Source organism: Penicillium macrosclerotiorum, assembly GCF_028827735.1.
Source record: "Penicillium macrosclerotiorum strain IBT 26536 chromosome Unknown utg000002l_segment0_segment0, whole genome shotgun sequence".
Classification (NCBI taxonomy): Eukaryota; Fungi; Ascomycota; class Eurotiomycetes; order Eurotiales; family Aspergillaceae; genus Penicillium; species Penicillium macrosclerotiorum.
The window spans coordinates 1867921-1882840 of NW_026643082.1; positions in this window are offsets into that span (position 1 = coordinate 1867921).

Below are 14920 nucleotides of genomic sequence, written 5' to 3' on the forward strand. Positions count from 1 at the left end.
CTACGAACTATTAGGTTCTCGCGGCGACTTCTGACCTTCCTAGTTTATCGTAAGTCCTTAGATCTTCCGATTTTTCTTAGGATAATCTAGACGCTTTCTTATAACCTCCTAGTTACGGTTCTATTTCTAGTGAAACTATCCTACCGATAGTTAGTAAGCTGTTAGATTCTCGATAGGCTCCTATATATTATTATCGGTATCGTACCCTTTCTACTTAACGAGGTAGTAGTATTTTCCGTTAATTCGTTTCTCGTCTAGTATTTCTTCTACTTCGAATTCTTTATTAAGTTTAATTTCTTCTCCTTCTTTATTATATTAAGTATTCTTAGATACTAGTTCTAGTAACGATATATAGAATATCGGATATATCTTTTTTATTCTTTCTAGTAGTTTTAATCGAAAATTTACTTCGCTAACTTTTTCTTTAATTTCGTATAGTCCGATTCGTAGATAATTAAGTTTTACGCTTAGTCGTTTTATTTTAATATTATATTTTAGAAGGTAAACTTTCCCTCCCTTTTTTAGATTAGGTCCCTCTAATCTACCTTTATCGTAGTAGAGTACTATCCTATTACTAAGGAATTCTATATCTCGGTATAGCTATAGATATAGCTATTTTAGTTCCTTCGCTATTAACTAGGCCTCTTCCGCGATAGGGTAATTTCCTATTAATTCTCCGATTATTATTAGGTTTCGTCTATAGTTCGCGAAGAATAGGGTTTCTCCGGTTATTACGTTAACTACGTTATTATACGCGAACTAGGCTAATAGTAGTAGTATAACCTAGTTATCTTAAACGTAGTTTATATTTATTCGTAGATATTACTCGAGTATCTAATTTACTCTCTCTATCTATCTATTTATTTATAGATAATAAGTAGTAGAGAGTCTATACTCTACTCCGATTAAATCTATTAATAACTACTAGAATTTCGATATAAAGAGCTTATCTCTATTACTCGTAATTCTTCTAGGTATTCTATACTTTAAAAATACTTCTTTTAATAAGATCTACGCTAGTTATACTACGCTAATTATTTCTATAGTTAGGATTATATAGGTATACTTCGTAAGTCTATCTACTACTACTAGGATTATATCCTATCCTTAGCTTTTTAGTAGCTTAGTAATAAAATCTATTATTATCTATTCCTATAGTTCGGTTAGTATTTCGCTCTTCTATAGTATTCTATAGGGTACGTACCTTATAGGCTTATTTCGTTAGTACGTTTCGTATCTTTAGATATATCCTATAACCTTTTATCGTAGGTTAGGTATAAAGTAGTTTTGTAATATTTATTCTATTATTTTTTCTATTCCTATATATCCTCTTATAGAATTATCGTGATACTATTTAATTACTTCTTTCTATAATATTATTAGAATATATATTAGTCCGTATATTAGGACTAATCCTTTATCTATCTAAATAAGGTTTTCCTTCCCTAGTTCTATAAGTTTATTAATTATTTCGTTACTCTTAGTTACTTATATAAGCTATTATATCTATTCAGATTCTTATACTTCGCTTATTATAGCGAGCGTTTAGTAGTTATATACTAAATACCTTTTATTGTTAGTTTTAAATACTATATATTCTACTAGTTCGATTCCTTCTTAGTAGTCTAGTCTTCTACTTAAAGTATCTACTTAGCTATTAGCTATTCCCTTATAATATTCGATCCTATAGTCGTAACTTACTAGGACTTCTACCTATCGAACTTATCGTCTTATAAGTTCCTTAGTTATAGTAAAATACGTTAGGTTCTTATAGTCTAACTTTACTATTACTTAATATTTTACTCCTTCTAGGTAGTATCTCTATACTTTAAACGCGGAAACTATTACTAATAGTTCCTTATTATAGATATCGTAGTTAAGCTCTATAGGGCTTATCTTTCGTGACTAGAAGGCAACTAGCCTTAGGTCTTTACCTTTTTTATCTATAGATTAGAGTAATCTTACTCCTAGCGTATAGTCTAATACGTCTATTTCGATAGTAATTAGTTTTTCTTTATCGAATATCTTTATAATTTATCGCTTCGTAAAGATCTCTTTTAATTCGTTAAATACTTTCTCCGCTTCGGGTATCTAGGCCTATTAAGTATCTTTCTTAGTTAACTTATTTAGGTTAACTATAACTTTCCCGAATCTCTTGATAGATTATCTATAATAGTTATATAGGCCTAGGAACTACTAAACTTCTTTCACGTTTTATAGTATAGGCTACTTAGTAATACTTCTTACCTTCTCTTCCTCTATACTAAACCCTTCCTTAGTAATTATATATCCTAGGAATCCGGTTTCCTATATATAGAACTTATATTTAGATAGCTTAAGGTAGACCTTAGCGTCTATTAACTATCTTAATACTATCTTATTATATTTAATATATTCCTCTAGGGTTTATAAGAATACTAGGATATTATCTAAGTAGGTAATAACGAATATATTAAGGTATTCCTTTAATATATCTATAATAAATCGTTAGAATAATACTAGTACGTCGGTAAGCCTAAATAGTATTACTAAGTATTCGAATAGACTATAGTAGTATCTAAATACTATCTTCTATTCGTCTCCTTCTATAATTCTTATTTAATTATACGTATTAGCTACGTCGTATTTCGTGAAGTATTTTATACCTACGAGTATATCTTGAATCTCTTAAATTAGTAGTAATAGGTATTAATCCTTCTTTATAACTCTATTAAGTTATCGGTAGTCTACGTATAGTCGTAGCGATCTATTCTTCTTCTTAATAAATAAGATAGGAGATCTAGCTAATAATTTCGATAGTTAAATATATCCTTTTCTTAGATTCTTATCGATATATTCCTTTAGCGTCTATCGCTCTTTCTCGGATAACTAGTATATTTTTAAATATCGTAGTTTTATATTAGGTACTATAAGTCTAATTTTATAGTTAAACGGTCCTCTCTCTAGTAGCTTACCCTCTAGTAGTAGCTCGAAGATTATTCTAAATTCTTTATATTCTACTAGTATAATCGGTTCCTCCTTAGTCGTATATAAGGCCTTCGATTCGTAGTTAATTATAACGTAGTCTTATAGTTTATTATCTATTATATCGGGTCTCTATTCTATTATAAGGAATACGCTAATATTTATTATATTACGTTTCCTCTATCCCCTATCTCTAGGCTAAGATTTATCTTTCTCTAAATAGGGATCTTAATAGGTACCTACTTTCCCTAGGCTAGATCCTTTCTATTTCTTCCTTTACTATTACTACTCTTCTTAGGAGACTCCTAACTAGATCTAGCTAGTCCTATAATATCTATAGTTATTAAAATCGATTACTTCAGCGTTCTAATCTATAATAGGGTTATATTTCCTTAACTATAGTATCCCTAGGATAATATTATACTTCCTAACTAAAGTAATATTAAAGTTAATTATTTCTAGATATTATCTAATAATTATTATTATAGGTCTACTCTTATTTTTAATAAGTAACCCTAGTCTTTCTCTATTAAGACCTACTATTAGCGTAGAGTCTCGTTTCCTAATTATATTAATATTATTTTACTAGTAGTATCTTAGGCTTATAAAGTTTCCTACTACTCCTAAGTCTATTATAACTCTTATAGTTCGGTAGTTTAGGTTTACTTCGATAACCTAATATTTACCCTATATTATTACTACTAGTTACTACGTCTTTATCCTCTAGTTTCCTATCTAGAGTCCTATAAATTCTCCTTTCTATTATAGCTTACTTATCTATTTATAGGGTTTAGGGTCGATACCCTAGTCGAGTTTCCCTTATATATAGATCCTATAGTTATCGTCGTAATACCCTATCGTTACTTGCTTATAGTATTTAGGGTATCGAGTATACCTGATATATATATACTTAGAATTAGTATATAGATATCCTCCTAGATAACGCGCTATAAGTTTATCGGCTATCTATTATAGGTTTTTAATTTTATCTTTAATACTAGTAACGCTTTCTAAAGCTACTTACTTAATATTATTCTTACTTTCTTCGTTAAGTATTCGCTACGCTTATAGCTTAAACTCTTTAAAACTTATATCGTCTTCTTTACTTATTTTATTAGTAGTTATAGGGAATTCCTAAGGTATCTCTAGGATTTCTAGTAGCGTAGAGTACGTTAGAGATCTTAATATCTATTCGTACTCCTTAATCTCTTCCCTCTTACTATCTATAGGGCTACTATCCTTCGTAGTAAGATATTAAGCTTAACCTTAGCTCTCTATACTATCCTCTTTAATAGATAGGAATTATTCCTTTATCTCTTTACTAGTAAGAGCTTCTTCTTACTCTAGTAGTATTTATTATCTTAGTTTTCTTTTTATTACTTATCGTAGTATCGTAGGTCCTAAGTACCTAAATAGTTAGTTAAAATCTAGGTCTTATAGCGTTATAGTAACCTATATCTTAGGTACCTCGATATTCTCCTTAAGTATTTACTTAATCTATTATTTAACCTACGCCTATTAGACGTTTTCTCGTGCTAGTTCTATAATCTCCCTTATCTTACTTAGGTTAAGGCTAGTTCTACCTTAAAGTATTCTCTCTTATTATTCTAGCGTTAACTTCTTAAAGAGTTATTCGTATTAGTTTATTAGTCGAAACTCTTCCTAGTCCTATTTATAGTCCTAGGTAGTAATCTACTACTATCTCTAGTCTTTATTACTAGTAGCTCGGAGTTCCTATACTCGGATACCTATAGTATCGTATCCGCCTCGATTATTAGATATCGCTCTTAGCTACTAGGTCCTTCCCTAGCCCTTATACTAGTTTTCTCTCGGCTTATTACCCTAACTACGCTACTCTAGGTAATCCTTAATATAGTATCCCGGTTTCCTATATTTAAAGTATAGGTTTTTTTCTTTCCTATCTACTTACTCTCTACTTAGGAGTCTCGCTACGTTAAGCTCTATTAGTCGTAGTCTATAGAGGTCTTCCCTTTTTAGCCTATATAACTATTAGTAACTTAGTCTACTCTATCCTTATCTCTATATATCGACGTCTCGTTTCTACGCTTATTAGTTATAATATCGATTATCGATCCTAATAGCGGCTTCGATTAATTTATTTAAGTCCTTAATAGGGTCTATTCGTACTAGTTCGTCTTTAATATATAATTTAAGTCTATCGTTATAGTATAGAATTAGCGTATAGTCGTCCTATCCTAATACTACTACGTACTATATAAATTTAGCTATATAGGCTAAAGTCGAATTAATTTATCGTAGTTTTCTTAGTTTTCGTTTAGTAGCTTTCTTTATATTAATATCGCCGAATATCTTCTCGAGATATTTCTTAAACTAGGCGTAGTAGGAGAATATCGTTATAGTAGTTCCTACCTACTCGCTTCTATCCTTCTTATAATATTCTCTTATATATAGCTCGATCTACTCCTAGGCCTTCCCCTTAAGGTAAGTTAATATAAAAATCACCTTACTAGGTTCTATAGGTAGCTTCCCTTTATTTATATAGATATATATATCTATCTATATTAGGAACCCCTATAACTTAGTATAGTCTCTATTAAATAGTTCTACTTTAGGAAGTATAAGTATTATATTAGTAGCGCCTAGTAGTACTAGTACTATAACTTACGTATCGAGCTATTCGAGGTAATCTTTAGTATCTACCCTGAAAGCGTTTAGCTATTCGGTAAGAATTTTAATACTCTTCTTAAGCTAGGCGATCTATTCGTCCCGCTTATTATCCGAGTCCGGGTCTAGCGCCCGCGACTAGGTAGTCGGTAGCACTAGTACCTTTTTTATTATAACTATCTACTAGAGCTATAATACTTAAATCACGGTTTAATAGATAGAGCGTTAATTATATTACGCGCTACTAACTAGTTAATATAATATATATATTATTGTAATATATCTCTCTCGTAATCTCTGACGATCTATCTCGTAATCGTACTATTACCTACTCTAGCCTTACACGGACTTAGATCTATAGAGTAGACCGAAGACGTATATAGTTAAAGGGCGCCTAGTTAGTCGACTAAGTAGTTATATAATAACTACTAAGTATTCCTCCTAGTTAGAGTATATCCTTATATTATACCGTAAGGGTATTACGTCTCTTAAAGATAGTCGATTGTTAAGTATAATTTATTAAGTAATAAATATAACTATAAGTAATAATAAATAAATTAACGCGAAGAACTAAATATATATAGGTAAATAAGTGTCCTTATATATCTAGTCCTTTATATCCTAGGATATACTCGGTTTATATCCTAGGCTATATTCCGATCATAGCCCTAGCTATAATGTCACGTGACCTTAGGTGTTACTGCCTAAGTCCGTTCCTGCTTGTTATAAGCAAGATCTCTCAACACCGCCTTATTACAGAATCTATTAGTTCCGGCATGTCCATTTTTAGTATCCTAGGGGTAGGGTCTGTAACAGTACGGAAGCCTATAAGTTAAAAGAACTAATAAGATTAGGATAGGGAGTCTATAAGGCTATAAATAGAAGGAAATAGAAAAGGAATCCTATAATATTAGAAAGAAACTTATAGAAATAGTAAGAAATAGTAAAAAGGGTATTAAAATTAATAACCCTAGGTATAATCGGATCTAATAAGAACTATCTATCTATAGAATAACTACTATAGGATATTACTATAAGAAAAGAAAAAATAAATAGTTATAATTACTTCTAAAACTTAGCTAATAGGTTAGACTACTCTTCCTTAGTATTATCTTCTTTATTCTTAGAGATATTTTATCTATTCGCCTTTAGAAAACTAAGAACTATATCTAATTCCTTCTAAACGTAATCGATACTCTACTATAGCCTCTAATAGGCTATATAGAGACTAATAAAATTCTTTATATACGCTAGGTCTTAGAGCTTACTAATATTAAAAGGGAAGTTATAAGAGAGAGAAGATATAGACGAATATTTCCGCTTAGAAGTAATAGAAGACGAAGTAAAAAAGGATAGATATTTATAAGTAAATAAGATTAAAGAGAAATAGCTATAACTAGAAGGAGTTAGAGTACTAGGCGAAGTAGGTACTTATATAGAGAGCTAAGAGAAGGTAGAAGAAGTAAGCTTAGATCTAATTAGATCTAAATTAGTTAAAGTATTATATCTAGTAGCTATAAGAAGATACTAAGAAGAAGAGTTTATCTCGCGAATAGCTAATAGGATAAATTTAGAAAGGATTTTATCTATATAAAAGGAATATTTAGTACTACTAGTATTAAAGCTATAGTTTATATATACGTCTTTAAAGATAGGATTACCTTATACTATACTAAATATATAGGAACTAAATAGACTATTTTATTTCGAATAGGGCCTATATACGTTAGTAGATAGAACTTCGCGACTAATCTACTATAAGAGAGCTATATAGAGCTAAGTAGTACTATTTAGATCCTTTTAGTTACTACGCTAGTTAATAGCGTAAGCGATTAGAAACTCTATTATAGTATAATTAAGAGGAGTTCGACTTAGTTATCTATAGTCGATATTACTACTAGTATCTAATCCCTTATAGAGGGAAGTAGGAGTAGATATCTTAGAACTAAGTAGACTTATAGAAGTAATCGTAGGTATAGGCGAGATAATAGGTATAGAAGATACTATAGGTAGAGAAGTAGGTAAGAACGCGGATACGCGAGAGGAAGTCGACGAGGTTATAGACGTACTAGGACCTAATCGCGAGAAATTAGAGAAGACCTACTAATTAGGAATAGGAATACCTAGACGAATATTTATAGTAGTACCTAAAGAGCTTATCTTAGTAGAACTTATAGAAGCGCGAGTAGGCGAATTAGTCTATTTAGAAGGACTACTAGGTAGTAGAGTAATAGTAGGCGAGAGCGAGAAACTAAGAGGACTATTCGAAGCTATATAAGGATAGATAAGACTAGGTAGATCTATATAGAGGTAGATAGGACTAATAGGAGCCGAAGAGATAGTAGTAGAGACGTTAGTAGTATTACTAGACGTAGATAGGCGAGAATAGAGCTAATAAGTAGTTAGGTATTCTAGGAACTTAATAGAAGCTCTACGATAGCGTAAAGCTATTTATAAATAGGTTAATTTAGTTCTAAATAGAAAGTAAGGTTAATAATAATTACTACGCGAGGATAATAAGAACTTTCTAGCTATAAAAGCCGGTATATAGCGGTAAGGGTTAGTAACTAGAAGGAAGTAATAGGGAGAGAAGGTAGTAATAACGAATAGAAGTAAGAAGATATAGTAGGGTATTAATAAAGGGAAGTTAGAAGCTATAGTAAGAGCTACTCTTATATTAAGGCCTATAGCGCGCTAGTACTACTATATACGCGGATTAGGTAGTAGGGCTAATTAAATAAAGGTAAATAAAATAAATTTATATTAAAGACGCCTAGGACCCTATAAAGAAGTAATTAGGATTAAAGATCTTTATTTAGATAAAGATTTATAGTAGTATATCTAAATACGGAATTTTTAATACTATCCCGATAATATAATCCTATATAGAGATCTAGAGTCGAGTTTTCTACCGCGCCTAACCGCTCTAGATCCTATATACTCCCGACTATTATAAATACTATACTAAAGAAAAATTATAGAGGAAAATAGAACGAACTATCGATAGAAGCTACTAAGGGTTAGCAATTATAGAAGGTTTAGGCTAATTTTAGGCCTTCGCTACTAATAATAGCTCTACTAAGTATAAATAGGAATAAGGAAGGAAAAATAGGAAGATATAGTTATAAATAGAGCTAAATAGAGGTAAATATTAACAACTATACCTAATTAGAAGTTTTCGAGTAGGAGAACTCTAGATAAGGAGGATTCTACGCGAGCGTATCTATATAGAGGATTTCGGGGCGAAATCTAACCTAGCGGGGGAGGATATAATCTAGTATATACAGATATCTATATATAGGAGTTTCTACTAGTAGTTACCGCCTTTCGGATACTATATCTACTATAAACCTTACTAGTTTCTAATATTATACAACTTCCACCTAACGTCCGGACTATAATATCTAAAAATACGAAATATATTAACGAAATAAGCCTACAAGGCACGTACTCTACAGAATACTATAAAAGAGTAAAACGCTAACTAAACTATAGGAATAGATAATAATAAATTTTATTACTAAGCTACTAAAAAGCTAAGGATAGGATATAATCCTAGTAGTAGTAGATAGACTTACAAAGTACGCCTATATAATCCTAACTATAGAGATAATTAGCGTAGTATAACTAGCGTAGATCTTATTAAAAGAAGTATTTTTAAAGTATAGAATACCTAGAAGAATTATAAGTAATAGAGATAAGCTCTTTATATTAAAATTCTAGTAATTATTAATAGACTTAATTAGAATAGAGTATAGACTCTCTACTACTTACTATCTATAAATAAATAGATAGATAGAAAGAGTAAATTAGATACTTAAGTAATATCTATAAATAAATATAAACTACGTTTAAGATAACTAGGTTACACTATTACTATTAGCCTAGTTTACGTATAATAACGTAGTTAACGTAATAACTAGGGAAACCTTATTCTTCGCGAATTATAGACGAAACCTAATAATAATTAGAGAATTAATTAGAAACTACCCTATCGCGGAAGAAGCCTAGTTAATAGTAAAGAAGTTAAAATAGCTATATCTATAGCTATACTAAGATATAGAGTTCCTTAGTAATAGGATAGTACTCTACTACGATAAAGGTAGATTAGAGGAATCTAATCTAAAAAAGAGAAGGAAGATTTACTTCCTAAAACGTAATATTAAAATAAAATAACTAAGTATAAAACTCGATTACCTATAAATTAGACTATATAAAATCGAAGAAAAAATTAGTAAAGTAAACTTTCGATTAAAACTACTAAAAAGAATAAAGAAGATATATCTAACGTTCTATATATCGTTACTAGAACTAGTACCTAAGAACGCTTAATATAATAAAGAAGGAGAAGAAATTAAACTCGACGAAGAATTCGAAGTAGAAGAAATACTAGATAAGAAGTAAATTAATAGAAAGCACTACTACCTTGTTAAGTAGAAAGGATATAATACCGATAATAATATATAGGAACCTATCGAGAATCTAATAGCTTACTAATTATTAGTAGGATAGTTTTACTAGAAATAGAACTATAACTAGGAGATTATAAGAAAGCGTCTATATTATCCTAAGAAAAATCGGAAGATCTAAGGATTTACGATAAACTAGAGAAGAGACAACTATCTCTTGGTAGAATCGAATTCTTGCGATATCTCGCTATCCAGAGGTCCTAGGATCTCCAGACCTAGTTCAAAATACACATAACTTCGCGCCTATCGTTTGATACCGGCATTAACCCTGTATCAGCGATAGCAGCGGTAGGCGTGGCCGAAATAGGGATTTTGCACCCCGACCGGGCGCGGAATTTTCGCGAACCACGGAACGCACAAACTTAATTCTAATAGAATAGTAACACGCGAACTACTAAATAGTAAGCAACTAACAAGCTCTCGATTAATAACCACTCTTCGATAGAGGAAATCGCCTATATCGCGAGAAATATCTACTAATACGCCTAAACTAACAACTATACTAACCCTATTATTCGCGGCTTTATTCTCTCTATCGAGCGTTACGCGTTAAAAGCACGCGAAAATAACACTTAGGGGATAGCCGTAGTCCTTACTGCTATCGCCTTAATCGATAAGGGCTAGAAAGACCTTACTACCCGAATTACCCGTATTAAATCAACTACTAGTACTATATCCTCCTCCTAGTAGTCCTCGGTAGCAGCGTAGCGCACCTTCCGTACCTAGGGCTAGTAGTGATTAGCCGCGGCGGCTAGTCCTCTCTCGGGAGATAGCTCTTAATTAGGATACTCCTCGGTCGGCGTCTCGCTAGTAGAACTCGCGGAGAACCGCTAGGTAATTATCAAAATCAAAGACAACGCTATACGGGCACGTCTTCGGTCGAAAACGGAGTAGGATATCGTGAAGCTAGCGGATAAGAAGAAGATAGAGGTCGTACGGCGTATAGATAGTAGCGCGCTTATAGGTTATCGCCTTGTCGCTACCTACAAGCTTCCTTCTAGTAACGTAGCTATTATAGCTAAGACTACGGCGTCTATAGAGGTGCTAAGGAAGTAGGAATACTCGCAGTAGCTTTAGGGCTTTAGCAAAGATACTTAGGTTCAATAGCCGACGTAGGGAATTATTATATAAGGTATTCTAATTACCGATTTCGGTAACTTCTCCGACTCCGCTAGGACCTTCGCGGTAGTAGAGGACCTACTCCGTCAGAATCTAGCGTAGGTAGATAGTAGTGATAGTGAACGGCTAAGGGTAGTATACCTTAGCTAGCTTACTAAGCCGTATATAAAGAAGAAGGAAGGTTCTTTAGTTATCGAGCTATTATTACCGGTCGCTATAAACCGTATAATCGCTGCTAGTACTACCTAGGGGTATTAGTACTACTATACGACCCGTTTCTACCGAGAGGGAAGATCGAGATTCTATCGAAAGTGCTAGAAACCTAGGTATATTTAGGCTTACTACCTATCTAAAATATATATCTATAGCTACTACGCGGTAGAGTACCCTACCTAGGAGTACGAAACTATATAGGGAGCTATTATTACTACTAAATACGCTAATTATAAAGGCCCGTATAGGCCTATCTCGAAGGAATACGAATTCTATTAAAGGGAGACAGAGAGAGCGAAGAGGGCTCTCTTAGAAGCTTCTCCCTATTATCGGGTCCTATCGTTATTTCGTTATACCTAATATATAATAACTTAACTAGTAATAACTTAACTAGTAATAACTTAACAAGTAATAACCTAGCGAGTATCTACTTAGAGAGCGCCTACTCGGCGATCCTAAGTACCGAGACCCTCTTAAATCGAGGAGGTAGTAATCTTAGACTACTAGACTCGGTCACAGGGACTCTAGGACTCCTAATATACTCCTAAATTATCCTAGCCTTAGGTTATTATCTAGAAGCCCGCGCGCCGCGGCCTAGGGCGTCCCCCTAGCTCTAAAAACAAATCTAAATTATCTATAAACGCTACTACCTCTATTATAAGAATAGACTCTATAGTTAATACTACGAGGATCTGTTCCCCCGAGGCTAAAACCTATACTATAGTCTATAAGCGTGCTCGCTTCGAATATAACCCTAATAAAGATCTCGTAATAGAAGATACTGCTTCTAGGGCCCTAGCGCTAGTAAGCCCGGTAGAGATATTCGGAGAGGAGGAAAATAATAGCTACCTCTCCTACTTCCCTAATAAAGATAATATATAAGCGCGAGCAGCTAGTATAGAAGCTACTACCCTTATTTAAAGCTTAGAACGTGCCTAATCCTAGCGACTAGAGGAAGAAAACTAAGAAATCGAATTATTTAACCGCTCCCTCTTCGTTAGTATATTAACAAGCCCTCTTAGCTCCCTAGACTAGCTATCACTAGACTAGGAAGGGGATATCTTCTATAACGTATTATCGGATAGCGACCCCGACTATAACGACTAATAATTAAAGTATTAAGCCGAAATCTAACCTATAAGTTATTCGAAATTATTTAATATAACGCGTATAAGTAGTAGGAGGTAATAGCTACCTTCCTACGTAAGAAAGGTGTTCGGGAGGCAAGTATTATAGCTATTTAAGAGCTATAGACTAACGAACCCCTCGATACTACTAACTACCTAGCTATAGTATTTTATCAGCTGCTCTAGCCCTAATTTAAAGATTAAGTATTAGGCGAGAGGAAGCAAACCTGTATCTATATATTCGTTTTAAAGACCGTGGACCCTACTACTTAGTCCTACACTATAGTCAGCAGCGACTACTATATTCTCAAGATAAGGCGCTACCGAAAGGAAGGCTAGTTAGATCTCTTTATCTATAATATCTATAATTAACTAGATACTACCCTAGAAGGTAAGGATATTAATATCTAACGCCTAGGGTAGGAGATCTCTAAGCGTCCTCTCGCCGAGTATATTATTATAGGAGACTTTAACCTCCACTATAAGCTATAGGGCGGCTCTAATCTTAAGTAACTAGTTAAATAAGAAGCGAGATAGCTTGCTAATATACTTAGTAACCTTTCACTAGAGTATATCGGCGAGCAAGGCAAGCCTATATAGTAGATAGCGGAAAGAGAAACTACTATCGACCTTATATTTATCTCTAATAGCCTCCTCGACCGCCTAGTAAGCTATACTATAGCCTACGACGTCGAGAGCTAGTTAGATTACCTTCTAATCCGCACTATCCTCGATATAACGACTCCTCCTCCTACTATTATAGCACGCCGGCGAAATTAGGAGGTAACCGATAATAAGAAGCTTATTAAGTATATCGAGTAGTATCTTCCTTAGCTACTATCCTCTTTCTCCTCCTCCTCCCTCCCTTCTAAGATAGCTATCGAAATTACCTACCGAACGTTAATTCGAGTAGTTAATATAGCCGTGGAAGTATTAACGCTATAGGCAAAACCCTCTACCTTTTCGAATCCTAGTTTTAACAACGAATACCGTGCTACTATCAAGGAAACACGTAAGCTACGTTATCTCTATATATATACGTATAATCCCTACTATTAGATACTCTATATAAAGGCTAGGAACGCTAAGTCCCGCCTTATTAAGGCTAGACTTAGCCGTGCTTACCGCTGCTATATATAGGAAATTATCGAGCAAGGCCCTAGGGGCCTATAGTAGCTTTCTAAATAGGCAAGGAACCGTAAAGGGACTTATAAAAGAAGCATTACTCCCTCGTTAAAGAAGTCTAGTAGAAATACTAAAGACCTAGCAGAAATAATAGGTGAGAAAGCAGAAGCCTTCCGCTAGGCCTTCTTCCCTATACTACCGCCTACCGACCTATCCGATATTCAGGATTATATATATCCTGAACAGATCCCTCTTCCTACTATCTAACAATATAAAGTATCTAAGGCCTTCCTCTATACCCCTGCTAGGTATACACCTAGTAATAACAGCCTTCCGAATAGTATATAGTATAAAATCATTAAAAACTACCCTAATACTATTGAATATATCACTATACTATTCAACGTATATATCTTAACTAGCTATAACCCTATACACTTCTAACGTTCTATCACTATCGTGTTACGTAAAGTAGGTAATAGGGACTACTAACTAGCTAAGTTATATCGCCCTATAGCTCTTCTTAACACGCTAGTAAAAGCATTAGAATCTATTATAGCTAGAAGGATTTCCTATCTTATAGAGATATAAGATCTTCTCCCTACTAGCTACCTTAGTAGTAGGAAGGGAATCTCTATTAATTATATAATTTACTTAATTATCGACTATATTCGAATAGCGTAGGGAAAGACTACTAAATAGGTAGTATCTATACTATTTCTAGATATATCTAGAGCCTACGACAATATTGTATATCTAAGACTACTATATAACCTTCGTAAGAGGAGGCTTAGATAGTTTATTCTATAGGTAGAAGCCTTCCTTTCAAATCGTTCTATAACTATTCGTATACTAGAAGGCTCGTCTAGTAGTATTCTAACTCCGATAGGTATCCTCTAAGGCTCGCTAATATCTCCGATCTTATACCTTATCTATAATACTAATCTTATTAAATTATACAACGATCTAAATAGTAAGACCTCCGGCTATAGCTAGGTTAACGACGTTAGTGCTATAGCTATAGGCCGGAGTAAAGCAGATACTATTTAAAAACTCTAACGCATTTATATACTCGCTATATAGTAGGCTTCCCGCTATATATTAGTCTTTAATATTAAGAAATATATATTAATCTACTTTATATAACGCCCTGAATATACTCTATTACAACTAGGGAGTATAGTTATCTAGCTAGCCTCTAAGCTTTCGGCGGAGCGCTATCTTAGCTTCTAGCTTAATAAGAAACTATTATTTAAA